This window comes from Macaca nemestrina, chromosome 8 (genome assembly GCF_043159975.1).
Source record: "Macaca nemestrina isolate mMacNem1 chromosome 8, mMacNem.hap1, whole genome shotgun sequence".
NCBI classification, from domain to species: domain Eukaryota; kingdom Metazoa; phylum Chordata; class Mammalia; order Primates; family Cercopithecidae; genus Macaca; species Macaca nemestrina.
Genome location: NC_092132.1, coordinates 151464875 through 151484408, shown reverse-complemented (window position 1 = coordinate 151484408; position 19534 = coordinate 151464875). Strand labels below are relative to the sequence as shown.

At 35.9% G+C, this 19534-nt stretch overlaps 1 pseudogene; it reads right to left on the bottom strand.

Moving 5' to 3' along the window:
- Nucleotides 1–327: 327 nt before the first annotated feature.
- Nucleotides 328–19534, bottom strand: part of LOC105491878 (non-histone chromosomal protein HMG-14 pseudogene) — a 70083-nt pseudogene continuing 50876 nt past the window's right edge.

Sequence of the window (19534 nt, the reverse complement as noted above, 5' to 3'; positions counted from 1 at the left end):
TATTTAAGATCATGGAATACTAAGTACAGGGGAAACAAATTAGGTAAGAAATTTTATTTATTCACTGAGCCAGTAAAATGCTATCACACTCACGTGTCACATTGTGATAGGTGCTGGAGAGAAAACAAAGGCTAATATAAGGTTTCCTATTGTAAAGGGATTGCACTCGTTTTGGGAGGAGAATTATCTCAGTGTTTTTCTATGTTTTCATTAGGGCCCTGTCTGATTCAGTCAGCTGTTCAGCTCACATTTCTCAATTTCCAAATACTTGGTTTCTGATGCTCAGTATCTTTTTCTTAATTATTTTCATAATTGAGATTTTATGGTTGAGGATCAGTACAGACGTTTCAATTTGTACACAATTCTTAACATATGTAACGAAATTCTAAAAAGCCATGTATTGTAATTCTTTTTTAAAGTTATTCCAGTGACTTTCCAGCTTAAAATTTGGAAGCAAATTTTCCTTAAGAGGCTATCAAGTACCAGTATCTTCACATGTTGGTCAGCTGTTACGTATGGCCCACCAGTTCACAACTGAATAGCATGTACACTACATATTCAAATCTGTAATCTTTCACAGCACAGTAACGAAGTTATTAGGAAAACAGGACTACCACAACCAAACATGTTACAGAGTGCACACAATTCCGACAGGGAGCGCCATGATCGAGGGGTGGTTTGCTTTAGGAAACAATTCTACTAAAACACATGAGAATAGAAGTAAAATAAAATGTTCAAGACATTCAATGCAGGACTGACTCCATATTGCCATTTAATATGCTTTGTATTATAGGATATAAAAACTAACTCCCCATCTATGGAATGTTAAGCTGGCACCCGAGACAGTCAAAGCCTCCCATAATTCAATGTCCCACACTATTTTCTGGTTGTATCAAAAAATAAACAACCAGCAAATGATTTCACCTCTTAAAAAAAAGCATTTACACTTAAAAAATGGAATGAGGTGGGATTCCCTCCTTCGTAAAAATGTTTCTAGAGCTACTAAAAAACTTGCGTTTATAAAGTAGTTGATAAAAATATTCCTCTGGATTGTACAAGAAGGGAGACAGGGACCACTGGTAAGACATGGTATACGGTATTAATCAGATGTGGCTTCTTTCTCTCCTGCTTCGTCAGAGGCTGGACTCTCCTCGGTTTTCATTTCCCCGTTTTCTGCAGGTAAATCTTCTTCAGTTTCTTGGTTAGCCACTTCGGCCTGTTTTCCCTTTGCTCCCCTTTTCCCTTTTGTTTGCACTTTTTTGTCTGATGATTTAGCCTTCGCTGCTGCCTTTTTCGGCTTCGCTTCCACTTTTGCAGGAGGTTTAGCTGACAACCGCGCCCATCTCCTTTTGGGCTCTTCCTTGGCGGCCCCTTCGGCGGAGCTGACCTTCCTCTTGGGCATCCTGGCAGCGGGGAAGGCGAGAGCCTTCGCGAAACTGGGCTGCCTGGCCGCTGCCACTCCTCCCGCCGCCTGAGCTGCTGAGCGATGCTCAGTATCTTAAGAATTGCTTGAGGAAAACGCTGTAAATAAAGCAAAACCCGTAAAATTTTGACGTATAAAAAGTAGATAAAGTATACATTTTATACTACATGTAATATAAAAAATAAGTAAAAGCAAATCATATAAACCCAACATAATTGTACAATCCACAAATTTTCCTCAAACAATAAAGTCAGGGTATTTTTTCTCCCATGATGTTTTTGGAGCCTGACGTCCTAGAAGTTGCTATGTTGAAGACATCTGAAAACAATGCTACCATGTGCTGTCAACATCCAAATTTTCTTCAGTGTGATCAAGGATACACACATTTGCTACAAAGGAAATTTAACTAAGGTAGAAAAACATCTGGCAAAGTGAAACTTCTAAGAATAAGGTGTTTTTAAAAATTTATTATTCAACATCCACTGTGCCCTCCCACAGCACCTTTCTTCCCTTAAACTTCAAGAAGATATAACTTTAAAGGAAGATATCGAGAATCAATTGCCAATCTAGAAGTATTCAATGACCCCAACTTCACATAATATTAAATTATTCATTCTATGGAAATAATATTTGCTTTTCTTTGGACATAATTGGTTTGTGTTTTACACATGTAATGAAGCTGTTTCTGACTTTTCCCATCTTCTATTTTTAATTCATAAGATTTCTACTTCACAGTTCCATAACCTTTAACATTTATTCATTCAATGAATATTTATTGCACGACTATCTACACTAAGCCAGGCACATTAAATAACTACATTAGGTGACAGTAACCAGATCAATAACATAATTACAGAGTATACAAAATTTAAAAATAGGCAGTAAGCTCTCTGTTAAAGCAGAGAGAAACTAAGGATATTCTGCTGATGGAAGAGTGGGTAGAAAATTCCTACCTGAGATTATGACACTTAGTTGAGAACTAAAGGATGAGAAAATATTAACCATACAAAGAACTCAGAGTAGGATGTTTTGAGACAAGAAAACAGCAGCTCGAAAGGCACAGAAGTAATATGGTAGGCATCAGGGAAATAGGACTGAATATCTAAATTAAGGAGAGGAGGCCAAATATAAAACTTAAAAGAATTCTCGTTCAACAATTCTGGGGTTCAAATATTTTCCATTTCCCAGCTGGTAGCCATGGATAATGCATTTAGCCGTAGATAATTCATTTCAATTTCAGTTTCCTGACACATAACACAGGGTTGTCAAGAGCCTGTACCTCGTGCCTGTGCTGCGAAAAATTCAGGAGGTGATGCTTGTCACGTGCCTGCCACAAGGCTGAGCACGAGATAAGAAATCAGACTCCCTTGAGGTGAAGGAGAGCATAGGAGGATCGCAGAAAGACAAGAAGTGACCCGATGGCACGGCATTGGGAGTTTAGTCAAATGGAGGAAGAGGTCCCTACGCAATTTCAAATGGAGGGATTTGATGGTATAACTTTGGTTTCAAGATGACTCTATTGGCACTGTGGACCATGGTCTAGACGGGAAGGTGGTGAATGCAATATTCTGAGATGTATGGATGACTGTAAGAGGGGGAAACTGAAAGAAACAAATCTTTAGGGGAGGCCTGACCTTTAGGGAGACTGTAGAAAAGAATAGTAGAAACTGAAGCAGAAGGTAATAAGTTGTGTCTGTACATACGGAAAATAACTTTGAATTTAGCTTTCATAATAATATTAGAGGTTATTTTTTCATAACTGTTGTTTCCAGAGATGCAAAAAATTATCTTGCTAATTTTAAAAAAATTACAGATATCTGGGATAAATCACATGCTGAGAGAAAAAAATAGTGATTTTTCTTTCTTTTTTCTTTATCAAGCATATATAAGATAAACCTTAAAAAACATAAAACAAGCCTCTCAAATAACAACCTTAACTGTTTAAAATGATCTCCTTGACACTACCTATTTGCAAGTGACTTATTATTTGAGACAATGTCAACTGGAATATTCACAGTAACGCTTTAATTGATGTATTTAAAATGAAATAAGTTTTTTTTTTTTTTTTTTTTTTTTTTTTAAGAAAAAGCATTATATAAATATTACCGGGAAGTGCAGGAATCCTTGGTTGTTAGCGTTCTGCCAATTGACTGATTTAGCCAAAAAAGAGAAGTGATTGAAGGAAAATAGCCGAGAGTTTACTTAGAGGCAGCGCGCCCTGCGAGGAGAGCGAGCTCGCAGCCCCCAAGAGCGCTGCGTTTTCTGCGTTGGGTGTTGATGACGTGGAACTAACCCTTCCTTGAAGTTTCCGCCTCTGCCTTAAGTCTCCACCTTTGTTCTTTGTCTAGTTTTACTGTTACTGCCTTAAGTCCTCTCCTTTTTCCTGCCTATTCCCCAACCCCGGCTTGTGGAACCCTCCTTTACTGTTAGTCAGTGCGCATGCGTGGCAGGTTGGCCAGGCACTGCCCCTGCATTATCTCCTAGGAATTTCTTCTTTGCCATCTTCCCCTTATCAGCGTGCATCTGGCGACATTCCCACAGGTTACCTGCAGAGTGAGTGATCACTGGGCCTCTCTCAAGGGACATTCCTTCTTGCCTAGGTATTTCCCTTCCTCCCTGCTCATACCCAGCATGCACGTTTCAGGTGGTTCCTGGGTTACGAGGTTTTCCCTTTTCTCAGGGGTCACCCTCTCCTGCTCATGTGTGGCTGTCTGCCTAATCTAACACTAATAATACAATACATATAAAAATATATGTTTACAAGATTCTCAGTCAAAATGTTGAAGCGAAGACTCCGGATGTTTGAAGCTGTTCAAAGAAATTCAGAGCCCCCAAATAAAATCAAGTAAATGTAATACTTTTTCATATTTTAGTTCACAAATTAAGTCAGAGAGATGCAGGCTTACCTCCTATTTAAGGACTGTACTGTGAGACAGATCTCTATCCTCAGCCGGTGTGGGGAGGGCCACACTATGGCCTTTGTTTATAGCATCATATAAATAGCCATCAAGGTAGCCAGGGTTTTCTGTGAAATGTGGGGACTATAAAGATCACTTAGGACACAGCTCTGAGGATGATTGTGCCATGAAACATGGTGAACAGAAGAGAACGTCACAAAGTAGGTGATGTAGGAGTGCTTGAAGAAGCTGGACATGGCCATAAAGTTGTTCTGCCAGAAGCCAGCATGGAAGATTGCTCTAAGAAGGTTGGGGTGATGAAGGGAGATCAGTGATAACCTTGGTAAGAGCAATTTCTATGAAATGGTAAGGATATTCACTTTTTCATTTGTTTTATTATTAAAGATAGAGTCTCACCCTGTAACACAGGCTGGACTGCAGTGGCATAAGCTCAGCCAGCCCACCGAAACCTCTGATTCCTAGGTTCAAGCAATTCTTCTGCCTCAGCCTCCCGAGTAGCTGGGACTACAGGTGCATGCCACTACACCTGGCTAGTTTTTGTATTTTTAGTAGCGATGGGATTTCACCATGTTGGCCAGGCTGATCTTGAACTCCTGACCTCGAGTGATCTGCCTCGGTCCCCCAAAGTGCTATGTAGGATTAGGCCCCCCAAAGTGCTAAGATTACAGGCATGAGCCACTATACCTTGCTGCCAGTTTTTAGTTTGTTCATAATTGTGGGAAATTAATACATGAAAACTCTGAATATTGACAATTTTAAGTAGTTTGGTTATTTCAAGTATGAGACAAAGTTGAGTCTGTTTAACATCTCATTAAAAGGATCCAAAGAAAAGAAGGGGGAAAAAGTAGAGATTACAAAAGAGAATAATGCATAACAAATTGTAGTCTACAGTAAAACACTCTGTGACCTACATTCACCTAGTACAACTGTCACTGCAATTCACATAGTCTGCAAGTGTAGAGATTCCTTTAAGAAAGGATTAACAATTAAATGTTTTTGTCTTCCTTAAAATTCCGTAGACATATCCCAAGGGTTAAGAGAGTCAAATTATTTTGTGTATGCAATCTTGTAATACAGAAATATAAAAATTAATTACAAAATGACAGTGTTAAAATAATTATTTTAAATTGTCAGATTTCAATAGAGTAATTGAAAGAAAAAAAGAACGTATTTTTAGGCTGTAATTATAATTTTATGACATCTAGTTGCTGACCTTAACAACTAAGATATTGTAGAGTGTTTTTTTACAAAACAATCCAAAACCTCACAGTTATCCTTAAAATTTAGAAAGGAGATAGACTATTTCTCAACCAGAGAATATAATATTCAACAGCAATACTAGGACCAAGTCTGCAGCTGGCTGATAAGAAGGACAATGACAGCAATACAGCTCAAAGTGGTTCCAGGGAATATGAACTACTTAAACTGAACACAATATAAAATCTCAAACTATGTCAGCACATCATGAGAAAATTATTTTAGAATGCATATGCAGAGGAATTAGGGAATAAGGTTGATGTAATGTGGAAACTAACAAAATTCAAGAGTGTAGGACAAGGTTCAAGTCTCTTAACGTGATGCCTCTATTGTCCAAATATTGTCATTGTTGTTAAATAACTTGAAGCAGTGATGTGACTGTGAAATTGGAAGTGAAATCAAGTCTTTCCTTCTTTAAAGTAAATATATTCAGCAGGGCATTTTCATGGAGGAGTATGTCCTTGGGAAAAGTAAGATGTTCAGGTTAAATAGAAGATGGTGTCATTGAAATCATTCTCATTTTAAGATGCAATTACTCAGCTAGCATGTGTTATCTGGATTTATTCATGGCTTCCTGGGTAGAAGTTTAAACTAAATACTTGAGTAGAATGTAATCTTGAAATATTTATATGTTCAATGAGACTAATAGTTGAGAGATGCTTCAACAAAGTCTGTCCTAGAAATTTAACCTTGGTAACTATGCTGCTGAAATATAGACAGTTCTATAAAAAATAGTTTTAGAAAGGAAAGTGTCTCATTATGATTTACTATAAGGAGAAAATCTTTCTTTTATTTGCCAACTCCTTGTATTTGTGTTCAAATTTAGAGACCTATTTGAAATTATATTTTCTTTTATATTAGAAATTGCTTGTTTCAGGAGCTAATTTGTGAACAGAGATATTCTGATTTTACTTGTTAAATGATGGTATTATAAGTGGTAGAATAAGGACCCATAGAAAATTGTCTCCTCTGTAAAATCATGAGAATACTGATAAAGCTTGAGAAAACCAACATTTTCATGCTGTATTCCATCACCTCCTCCATCTCCATGATATCCTCAACAAACTCTCCAATGATGGTGAAAACTTGGAGCTACATTGCCTCAAAAAGAGTGAGAACAGAGTTGAAACTCTTCTGCCTGATAGTTCCCTGGAACACCCACCGCGAGCCTTGTCAATTAGTTGACCTGACTCAGTGTCTCCAAGTATGAAGACCTTCTCTTTAAAGGGATTTGTCAAAACAATTAGTGGCAATTATTTAACATTACATCTGCCTGAGACAGAGAAAACATTGAGAGCAAAAATGTAACCTAAATAAAAAACTTAAAGGGAAAAGCTGGGAAATGAAATTTTCATGGGAACTTAGAAAAGCTCTGACATATTTGGTAATGTAAAGACATGTCTATGCAAAATGTTGTGTGCATGGTCAGGAAAGACCTAAGAAGTCTCTCACCTCTGGCTGAAGTTGAGGCTCAGCACAAGAAGAAAGGAAAAATGATGGTAAGTTGTAAACTGTCCAACAGAGAGTTGAAGGCCTGCCTCAACATTCATGTGGAACTCTGTGGCAAAGACTGGGACATTTAATGTTTTCAGGTATTTGAGGAAATATACCCAATCATAAGCTGACTCTAAGCTACTCAAGCAGTTTTCAGTGGTTACATACAACAGAATACACACTTCACAGAGTTATTTCAGAAAATTCACTAAACAAACTTCGAGAACAGCAAAGTTGGAGAGGAAGTGAATCCTATCAACTAAACTTTCCTACTGTATTATTTATGTCTTGTTTTCAACAGAAAATTTTGAGACAATAAACAGAAAAGAAATGTGTATATACAAGGAAAAAAGGAATATGTAGAAAGTGTCTACAAAGAAGCCCCTACTTTGGATTAATTAGGCACCAATTTTAAATCAGCTGCTTTTCATTTCTTTAAACAACTAAAGGAAACATGTCTAACAAAATAAAAGAACATATATCAAAAATATCTCACCATAAAGAGAATATCAATAAAGAAACATAAATTTTATTTTTATAAAAGAGCCAAATATAAACTCTAGTGTTAAAAAGTATAATATGTGAAATGCAGATTTCACCATGAGAGCTTGACAGCAAATCTGAGCTCACAGAAGAAAAAAACTCCATGAGTTTGGAGGTAGGTTTGTTGGTATTGATTATCCAGTCTGAGGAACAAAAAATAATACTAAAACAAGAAATGAGCAGAGCCTCAGGGGCCTATACAACATCAACTGTACCAACATATGCATAACAGACTTCCCAAAAGAAGAGAAGAGAGAGAAAATGGGAAGAATAAATATCTTAAAAATGGCCAAAACCTTGAAAATAAAATATGAAATATTAATCTTACATGTAAGAAGCACAGTGAACTCCAAGTGGATAAATTTAAAGTGATCCACACTTAGATGCATCGTAAAATTAGCCAAAGACAAAAATAAAGAGTAGCAAAATCAATAAGTGAGAAGCAACTCATTATGTATGAGAGAGAGTCAAAAGATAAACAGCTGATTTCTCTCCAGAAGCAATAGGGGCCATAAGAAAATGGAATGGCATATTCAAAGAACCAAAAGAAAAACACCAGTTAACCAAGAATTCTATATCCTGCAGAACAGACCGTTAGAAATAAAAAAGAGATTAGAACACATTTAGTTAAACCAAAAAAAAAAAAAAAGAGGATTTGCCTCTTGCACCTCTGTCGTGTAAGAAATGTCAAAGATAGTCCTTCAGATAGAAACAGTAGGATGCTAGAAAGTAACTCAAATCCACATGAAATGATGAGCAATGGTGAAAATAATTACATAGGTAAAAATAACAGAGATTTAAATTTATTTTGTTTTATTGTAACACTTTTTTTCTCCTATCTGATTTAAAATACTACCACATAAAACAATAATAATAAAACTGTGTTGATGGAATTCAGTGTACGAGAACATAATTAGTATAACAATAACATAAAGGAGGTTAGAGGGAATTGAGCCACAGAGGAGCTCATGTTTTGTATACTAATAAAACTTAGTTGGTGGTAATTCAAACTGGATTATTATAAATTAAATTGTTAGGTGTAACTCCAAGGCAAACAGTAATAAAATTACTCAAAAAATAGGAAAAACAAAGATAACAAATTAGTACACTATTAAATATTCACTTAACACACAATAAGGCTGTGATGGAGGAACAGAAGAAGCAAAAAGACATAAGACATATAGAAAATGGCAGATGTAAATTCTGCCTTATCAATAATTACGTTAAATGCAAATGGACTAGTCTTTAATCCAGTTTGAATTGATTGTTGTGTAAGGAAGGGGTCCGGTTTCATTTTTGTTTGCATGTGAACATTAACTTTTCCCAACATCACTCATTGAAGAGACTATCCTTTCCCCATTGTGTATTCTTGACAATTTTGTCAAACTTACAAAATATACATGCATACAAAGGACATAAGGAAACTTTTGGAGGTAATGGCTATGCCTAGTATTTTGATTGTGGTGAAGATACTACAAGTGTTTGCCTATGTCCAAAATTATCAAATTATGCATATTAAATACATGCCATTATTTGTATGCCACATATTTAATAGAACTGTTAAAAATGCAAATAAACTAAAAACAGCATCAAAAGGCAGAGATCAGCAGAATGGATAAAAACATAATTCAACAATCTGTTAGTTACAAAAGATGCATTTTGGCTGGGCACAGTGGCTCATGCCTGTAATCCCAGCACTTTGGGAGGCCAAATTATGCAGTGTTATGAAGTTAATAAAAATATGTCTAAAGCTTTCTTTTTATGCATGTTGTATATGTCATGGAAGTTACCAATCACACTGGTTTGGAAAGCATCTCACTTTAATACTGCAAACATTTATTTTTCCAGGTTAATATTTGCAAGGCTTCAGAGCACACATTCCTATGCATTCATTCTCTTTGCCTTCCTGACCTGAATTCCAATTTCCTCCAACACTGGGCACTCCTTTAGTCAAAAGGTGAGATTACTACTTCACTCCCAGGACAGCTTCACATAAGCATCACATGGACTACCAGGATCCGCTGGACCAACCACCTATCAGATCTACTGTGAAAGGATATGTCATCCTGCAGCTAGCCCCAGAAGAAGATGCTCAGTTTCTCTGTGCTTATTTTTAACCTCATTCTCCACCAGTGGCACATGTGGCTGAAAATAACCATAATACCTTCAAGGAGGATAGGATTTTTTCTTTATCCTTTCTGTTTATTTTTCCCTACCCTGATACATTTAGATCACTTCCCTGACAGTTACTCATTTTCCTACACTGCTTTTTTTTCTTTCCCTCAACACATCTGTGAATATATTTTAAAATACAGAGATGTGGCATATTTTCTGATATGGTTTGGCTGTGTCCCCACCCAAATCTTATCTTGAATTGTAGCTCCCATAATCCCGTATGTCATGGGAGGGACCCAGTGGAAGAAGATTGAATCATGGGAGCAGGTTTTTCCCATGCTGTTCTTGTGATAGTGAATAAGTATCATGAGATCTGATGGTTGTATAAAGGGCAGTTCCCCTGCTCATCTTCTCTTGCCTGCTGTCATGGAAGAAGTGCCTTTGTTCCTCTTTCAACTTCTGTCATGATTGTGAGGCTTCATCAGCCATGTGGAACTGTGAGTTCATTAGATCTCTTTTTATTTATAAATTACCCAGTCTTGGGTATTTCTTTACAGCAGTATGAAAATGGACTAATACACTTCCATTCACAGTTTACTTGAAGACAGGGGCCCTCAACGTGATCTACACAGATCACACATATCAGCATTATCTGGCAACCTGTTAAAAATGCACATCCACTGCACCCAAGACCAATAGGATTCATGTAAAATCCTATTGGGTCAGAAGCCCTAGGGTGGGCCCAGCTCTCTGTCTCAGTAGTTCCTTCAGGGCTTCTGCAGCTCACTCACATGTGAGAGCCTCTGCTCCAAAGTTACAATTCCCAATCAACCTTAGTAAACACAAATTCCCCTCCTCCTTATCATAGCACTGTGAATTACACAATGGTGATTTTTTAAAAAAAGAGTTTCCAATTTATAAAGATAAAACTCTGGCTCTACTGTTTTGTGGCTTGTCCAGATGAACTAGTTGGGATTTTGGCTGAAGTTGCACCTGCTGGGCCATTTTTCTCTGTATTGTAAATCAAAAGCTCATAGGAAAGTGTAGCATAATTCTCATTCACTCTGGCATATCCCCAGGATTCATCTAAAATCCTCCTGTTTTCTAGGTCATTTTATTTTATCTGCATGCATTAATATCCATCTAGTAAATTTGTTTCCTCAGAAAAAGAGTAGCTTGTTGATTAATAGATAGCCATTAGATATTAACATATGACATTTGGGATATTACATTTATATTATCAACTGGAAATCATTGTAAATAATTCACTATTATTATCCTTCCTGGTGATTGCATATATTAGTTAATGTAGCACCCTAAATGATGTAACAAAAATGAATCTGATACTCAGTTTCTTAAAAAGAAGAAACATTTATTTTTCTCTTAAGGTGTGGTCCAGGTGATATTGATTAAGGTTACAGGTTTCACTCTCTGTGTTCAAGTCAGCTGCTCTAAAAATTCCTGGCAACTACCAACCAGTCACTGGAAAGGAAGAAGTGACAGGGCATGCATTTAAATTGCTTTCTTAGTGGCCTACTCAGAAGCAGCAGCCCAGTTCATCATAATTGATGTGATCAATGGACCATCTCATTACAATGCCGTATTTGACTCTTTTCCATCAGCACCAATAGAAATCAGAATTTGTGCAAGTCTTACTTCACAGCTACCTGTAAACCAAAAATAAAATTCAAAGACCCCTCCCCCAACCACCTGAATGGACTTCCTTCTCAGCCAGGACTCTTTTAAAATTTAACCTAAGAGACTGTTTCAGGCCATGACAGGAAGTGGATGTCAGACATGCCTCACTGTACCTCTCCGACATTAACATCAACACAGACTTTCAGTCTGACAAGAAACATTTTACAACCTGTTTTATCTAAAGTCTAGTACCTAAAGGCTTCCTTTGCAAATAAGAACTTGGGTCTCCAAAATCCTTTGTCTTAACCAAGGCATTCCTTTCTATTGATCCCAGGTCTTTAGATTAACTCAACCTATTGTCAATCATAAAAGTTTTAATTCTACCTGTAAGCTGGAAGCCCCCGCTTTGAGTTGTCCCACCTTTCTGAACCAAACCAATGTATTTCTGAAATGTGTTCGATTGAAGTTTCATGTCTCCCCAAAATATATAAAACCAAGCTGCACCCTGACCACCTTGGGCACATGTTCTCAGGACCTCCTGAGAGCTGTGTGTTGGGCCATGGTCACTGATATTTGGCTCAGAATAAATCTCTTCAAGTATTTTACAGTTTGACTCTTTTCATCAACACATTTTTTCAAGTTTTTGAGAGATTAAAAACAATCATAACTTTTGAGTTGCAAAGAGCAATAGAAATTACTTAATGCAAATTCTTCATCAGAGAGGTAGAAATACTGAGACACAAATAGAGAAGAATGTTGGTTTGCACAGATGACCATGGAATCAAAATTGAAATCTCTGGGACCCATCTCCCAGGACTGTGCTTTTATCTACTGCCCATGTTGCCAAAATTTCAGAATCCTCAAAAATATTCAATGAAACACTTTTCTTTGGGAATAAGAGTAGATAAGAGAACTAATTGAAAAGTACGGTGATATGAGAGTTATAGGGGCAGTATATTTCTGAAAATAAAACAGAATGTGTGATTTAATAAACTTTGAAGTTCAAGCATAAGCATCCTTGAAGTAACTCTATATCCTGCATCTTCAAAGAAAAGTTCATAAGAACTTTGTGGAAAAGGTCAGTTCTGCAATTTCTTCATGACTTTCACTAGATAAAGAAGAATAGATATTTTTAGCAATGACAGTGTGCTGAGAGTCCCAGGTACCCTCAGATATAGCACACCATGTAGTAACTGATATAGATTGTAACTAACATTTTTCTTTGTTACTCTTTGCCTAAAGTGTTACTTTTTATAACAAAAACCTTGTCACTTGATCCAAAGCTTTTCAATCTTTCATCTGAAGTTTTGTAATTGCTCCCTCCCTGGTCTCCTCACTTTTGGCTTTATCATTCTGTAGTCTGTTCTTCCTCCATTGTCTGTAATAGCAGTATAAACAAGTAAATCACATCATATCTCCCCTATGCTCAAAATTCTCCAATGACTTTCACTCCACTTGGAAAGAAAACAGAGGTGCATCATAGTATCCAACATTCTAATCATTGGTTTCTCCCTAAGAATACCAAAAATATAGATCCACATAAAAACATGCATGTGAATATTCATTGCATTGATGTTGATAAACAAAAATAGAAACAACCCAAATATTGACAACCCAACATTACAGTGGCTGCAATGGCCATGAGACTGCCCACCCCATTCCTCCCTAAACCCCAGGCAGCATAGCTTAGAAAGAGATAGTGTCCTCTTGGGCAAAGGAGAAGGAAGTAGACAAAAGATGCTGCCTTGGAGCCCACTACTGGGGTTGCAACTGTGAGGCCCAGCCCTGGGCAGAGCCCTGCAGAACCTGACTCAGTGCCTGCAAGTGTGGATGAAGCATCTGGACCCACTCCAACCCCAGGTGGAAACCTGTGGAAACAGCAGTAAGAACTACCCTCTTTAAGCCTTTTCCTTGAGAACAACACACCAACTGTAGATTTGCAGCAAACCAGGGTTTGAGGTGCCTCCTATTATGGCAATGCCCACAGGCTTAGAGTACATGTCTGCTTACAATCTCTAGAAGGATGGGAACAAGACCAGATATTGCAAACTTGCCTGAATACCTAATCCTTCAAAACACAGATGCTGTCCCATGCCCACAGCCATAAACAATGCTTAGAGAACCAGAACCTTACCAAATAGACAATATAGGGTGTCAGAGACCAGATCCTAAGGTGTTAAAGATGTGTGACACCTCAAAGAATTCAAAATAGCTGTTTTAAGGAAATTCAGTGACATTCAAGAATATACAGAGAAACAATTTAGTAATTTGTCAGAGAAATTTAACAGAGATATTAAAATAATTTTTTAAAGATCAAACAGAAATTTGGAGCTGAAAAATATGAGGAATCAAATGAAAAAATGCAATGTGCAGCATCAACAGATGCAGAAGAAAGATTTAGTGCTCTCAAAGAACAAGCTCAAAGAAAATCTCCAGTCAGAGGAGAAGAAAGAAAGAGGAATAAAAAGAAATAAAGAAAACCCACAGGAACTGTGGGACAGAATAAACAGAGTAAATATTCTGATTAATGTCATTCAAGAGGGTGTTAAGAATGCTAAGGGGGTCAAAAGCTGTTTCAGAGAGATATACAAACATCCAAGTAGAGAAAGGTCACCAACCAGATTAACTCAAATAAGTCTATGCCAAGACATACCCTAATCAAACTTTCCAAGGTCAAAGACAAAGAGAAGATCCTGCAAGCAGCAAGAGAAAAGAAAAAAAATCATATAAGGGAGTTCCAGTTCTCCTGGCAGCCGAATTTTCAGTATAAACCCTACAGGCCAGGAGACATGTGGATAATATTGTCAAAGTTGTTAAAAACAAAAAAGTGATAAACTGCTAACCAAGAATACTGTGCTCATACTCTGCTCAGCAAAGCTATACATCAAAAATGAAGGTGAGATAAAGACTTTCTAAAACAAAAGCTCAGAGAATTTCACAGACCTGTTCTACAAAAAGAAATGCTAACAGCAGTTCTACAAACTGAAAGAAAGAGATGCTAATGTGTAGCAAGAAAACATCTGAAGGTAGAAAACTTACTGGTAAGACTAAGTATAGAGACAAATTCAGGGTACTTTAATACTATAAAGAACTTATATCTTTAGTATGAAGGCTAAAAGACAAAATTATTCAAAATAATAATAACTACATTAAATTGTTAAGATATAGGCAATTGAAAAAAAAGATGGAATGTGGAACATCAAAAACTCCAAATGTGGGGGAGAATGGAATTAAAGTACAGAGTTTTTAATTTTTAAAATTTTTTTGTTTTTATTTTTTTTTGTTTTTTGTTTTTTTCCCTAACAAAGTTAAGTTGATATTGGCCTAAAATAACTTGTTATAACCAAAAAGTTTTTGGTAAGCTTCATGGTAACTGCAAATCAAAAATGTTTAATAGGTGTACCAAAAATAAAAGCCAACAACTCAAGAAACACTACTAGACAAAGTCACATAACTACAAAGAAAGACAATAAGAGAGAAAGGAAGAAAGGAACTATTGAGAAAAAAATCTAGAAACCAAATAGCAATATGGTAGTAATAATTTTCCAACTACATGCTGCTTACAAGAAACTCACTTTACGTGTAAAGACACACATATACTAAAATTGAAGTGAAGGAGAAGTATCTTCCACGCAAATGGAAACCAAAAGGGAGTATGAGTAGCTAAGTTTATATCAGATAAAATAGTCTTTAAATCAAAAGTTTTAAGAAGAGATAAGGAAGGTCACCATACAGTGCAAAAAGGGTCAATTAACAAGGAGGGTATAACAACTATAAGTGTATATGCACCCAACATTGGAGCACATAATATATACAGGAAAAATTAATAGACCTAAATAGAGAGATAGAAATGAATACAGTAATATTAAGGAACTTCAACACCACACTTTTAGCAATAGACATACATCATCCAGACCAAAAAAAAAAAAAAAAAAAAAAAAAAAAAAAAAAAAAATCAACAAAGAAACAGCAGAGTTAAACTGCATCCAAAACCAAATGTACCTGAGACCAGAACATTCTACCCAGCAGATGCAGAATAAACATTCTTCTCAGCAGCACATGGGACATCCTTCAGGAGAGACTATATGCTGGCCACAAAACAAGTTTCAACAAATTTTAAACAATTAAATTGTTTCTGAACACATGCAATAAAACTAGATATCAATAACAATAACTTAGCACTCTACAAGAATACATGAAAATTAAACAACAGTCTACTAAACAACCACTGGGTCAATGAAAAAATTAAACAGAAAATGACAACATTTTTTGAGATAAATTGTAATGAAAACACAATATTTCCAAGCCTATGGGATCCAGGAAAAGCAGTGCTAAGAGAGAAATGTATAGCAATTAATGCCTACATTAGAAAATAGAAAGATCTCAAATAAACAACTTAAAGTTACAACTCAAGAACTAGAATAACAAAAGCAAAACAAACTCAAAATAAGTAGAAGAACTGATTAAGATCAGAGTAGGAATAAATAAAATAAGGGCTAAAAACTATTAAAGATCAGCAAAACAAAGTTTTTTAAAAAAACATAAAAAATATTGACAAACTTAGAGCTACACTAAGTGAAAAAAGAAGACTCAAATAAATAAAATCAGAGATAAGAGTCATTACAACTGACACCTCAGAAATAGAAATGATCATTACAGTCTATTATGAACAACTATATGCCCAAAAATTTGGAAAACCTAGAAGAAATGGATAAATTCCTGGACATATATAACTTAACATGATAGAATCATTAAGAAATAGAAAATTTAAATAGACCAACAATTAACAACAAAATGGAATCAGTAATAGAAAAGTCTTCCATTAAAGAAAAGCCCAAGGTCAGATAGCTTCACTGCTGAATTTTATCAAACACTTAAACAAGTACCAATACCAATTCTTCTCAAATTATTAAAAAAAAATAAAGTGGAGGGAATTCTACAAGGCCTAACACCAAACCAGACAAGGACACAGACACAAAAAGAAAACTACAGGCCAATATCCCTGATGAACATAGATGCAAAAATCCTCAGTAAAATATTCATAAACCTAATCTAACAGCACAACAAAGAGATTATTCATCATGATCAGGTGGTATTTATTCCAGGGATGCAAGGATCTGGAAATCAATAAACATAATATATCACATCAGCAGAATGAAGGCGAAAACCTGATTATATTAATAGATGCAGAAAAAGTTGGATGAAATTCAACATACCTTTGTGATCAAATTTCTTGAGAGATTAAGTATAGGTAAAACATACTACAACATATTAAAGGCTACATATTAAAGGCTACACAAACACCACAGCTAACATCATACTGAAGGGAAAAAAATTGAAAGCCTTTTCTCTTTTCTCTAAGATCTGGAATAAAAAAGATACCACTTAGACCACTTTTAATAAACACAGTACTAGAAGTCCTAACTTGAAATAATCAGGCAAGAGAAGGAAATAAAGGACAATCAAATTGGAAAAGAAAAAGTCAAATTGTCCCTGTTTCCAGATGACATAATGTGATATATAAGCAACTCTAAAGACTCACTGAAAAACTGTTAGAATAAGCAAATTTAGTAAAGCTGAAGGATAAAAATATCAACATACAAAACTTAGTAGTGTTTCAACACCAGTAGCCAATAAATAATGAATTATCTTTAAAAATGAGCAAACAATCTATTTTACAATAACTACAAAAAATACAACACCTAGGAAATCATTTAACCAAAGTGGTAAAAGAACTCTACAATGGAAACTATAAAACATTAATAAAATAAATTGAGAAGACACTAAATAAATGGAAAGATAGTCCATGTTTATGGGCTGAAATAACTAATTTGGTAAATTGTTCATACTACCCAAAGTGAGTTATAGATTCTGTGAAATCCCCATCAATAGACTGATAATATTCTTCACAAAAAGAGTAAAAAGCAATTCTAAAACTTGTATGGAACCACAAAAAACCTGCAAATAGTCAATGCAATATTGAGCAAAAAGAACAAAGATGGAGGTATCACACTACCTGAGTTCACAACATACTACAAAGCTATAGTAACTAAAACAACATGGTAATGTCATAAAAAGAGACAAATAGACCAATGGAAAAGAATAGAAAGTCCCCAAATAAACCTACACATCTATAGCCAACTGTATTTGACAATAGTGCCAAGTATACACAGTGGAAGAGGAGAGCTTCTTTAATAAATGATGCTGAGAAAAGTGTATCTCCACATGCAAAAGAATGAAAGTAGACCCTTGTAGTGCACCACATATAAAAAGTAACGTGAATTAAAAACTTAAATTTAAGACCCCAAACTACAAAACCACTAGAAGAAAACATAGGGTAAAAGCTTCACAACATTGGACTAGGCAAGGATTTTTTAGCTAACACCTCAAAAACATGGGCAACAAAAGAAATATAGAAAAATTGGATTATATCAAAATTAAAAATGTCTGTACAGCAAAGGAAACAATCAACAGGTTAAATAAATGACTTACAGAATGGGAGAATATATTTATAAAATATGCCTCAGATAAGAGCTCATATCCAAAATATATAAGAAACTCAAACAACAACAAACAAAAGAGCTGAATAGATATTTATCAAAATAAGACATACAAACAGCCATCAGGTATATGAAAAAATGTTCAGCATCACTAATAATCAGGAATATGCAAATGAAGATAATGAGAAGCCACCTCACTCCAGTTAGAACGGCTACTATCAAAAAAATCAAAAGATAACAAGTGTTGGCCAGGACGTAAAGAAAAGGAAACTCTTATTCATTGCTAATGCAAAATAGAGAAGGTACCCTTCCACATTATTGGTGGGAATATAAATGAGTACAGTCATTATGGAAAATATTATGAAGGTTTCTAAAAAATTAAAAACAGATCTAGCAATGTCACTATTGGGTATATGCAAAGGAAATAAAATTAATGTACCAAAGTGATATCTGCATTCCTTTATTTATTCATTTATGTGAGATGGAGTCTCTCTCTGTTGCCCAGGCTGGAGTACAACGGCCTGATCTCAGCTCACTGCAACCTCCGCCTCCTGGGCTCAAGCAATTCTCCTGCCTCAGTCCCCCGAGTAGTTGGGATTACAGGCATGTGCCACCACATCCAACTAATTTTTGTATTTTTATTAGAGATGGGGTTTCACCATGTTGGCCAGGTTGGTTTTGAACTCCTGACCTCAAATGATCTGCCCACTTCAGCGTCCCAAAGTGTGGGGATTACAGGTGTGAGCCACCCTGCCTGGCCTCCTATGTTTATTGCAGCACCATTCCCCAAGCCAAGATATGGAATCAATCTAAATGTCCATCAACAGACAAAAGGTATAGATACACAATGGTATACTATTCAGCCATAAAAAGTAATGAAATCCTGTAATTTGTGGCAACATAGATGAACCTGGAGGACATTATGTTCAGTGGAATAAGCCAGGCACAGAAAGACAAATATTGTGTAATTGTACTCATATGTGACATTGAAAATGCTATCATAGAAGTAGAGGGTAAAATGGTGGTTACTAGAGGATGGGAAGGGTGGCGGGGGAAATGATGAGAGACTGGTCAATAGGTGCAAGCTACAGTTAGATGGGAGGAATAATTTCTGGTGGTCTACTGGATAGCAGAATGATTAGAGTTTAAATGAACTTATTGTATATTTCAAAATGGCCAGAAGAGAGGTTTTGAGTGTTCTCATCATACATAAATAATAAATATTTAAAGTGATGGATATGCTAATTACCCTGATTTGATCATTACATAGTCTATATGTGTATGGAAACATCATGTTGCATCCCATATATATGTACAATGATTATGTGTCAATGATACACTTAAAAGATTAAATTAAAAAAAGAGCTATTGGTTCATGCTACAACCTGACTGCTTCTCAAAAACACCTTGCCAAGTGAAAAACACCAGAGACATCAACAATAAAATGCTGAAAAAGGCACAGAACAGATAAAAGGTTTTCTGCGGTTGGGTTTGGGGGAAGGATTAACAGCGAAGGTACAGGAAGCAACTATTTGGTGTCATGGAAAGGTTCTAAAACTTGTTAGTGGTCTTTGTATCTTTGCATACATTAACAAACTCATTGAACTGTTTGTTAAAAATACATTAATTTTTTTGCATTATACCTC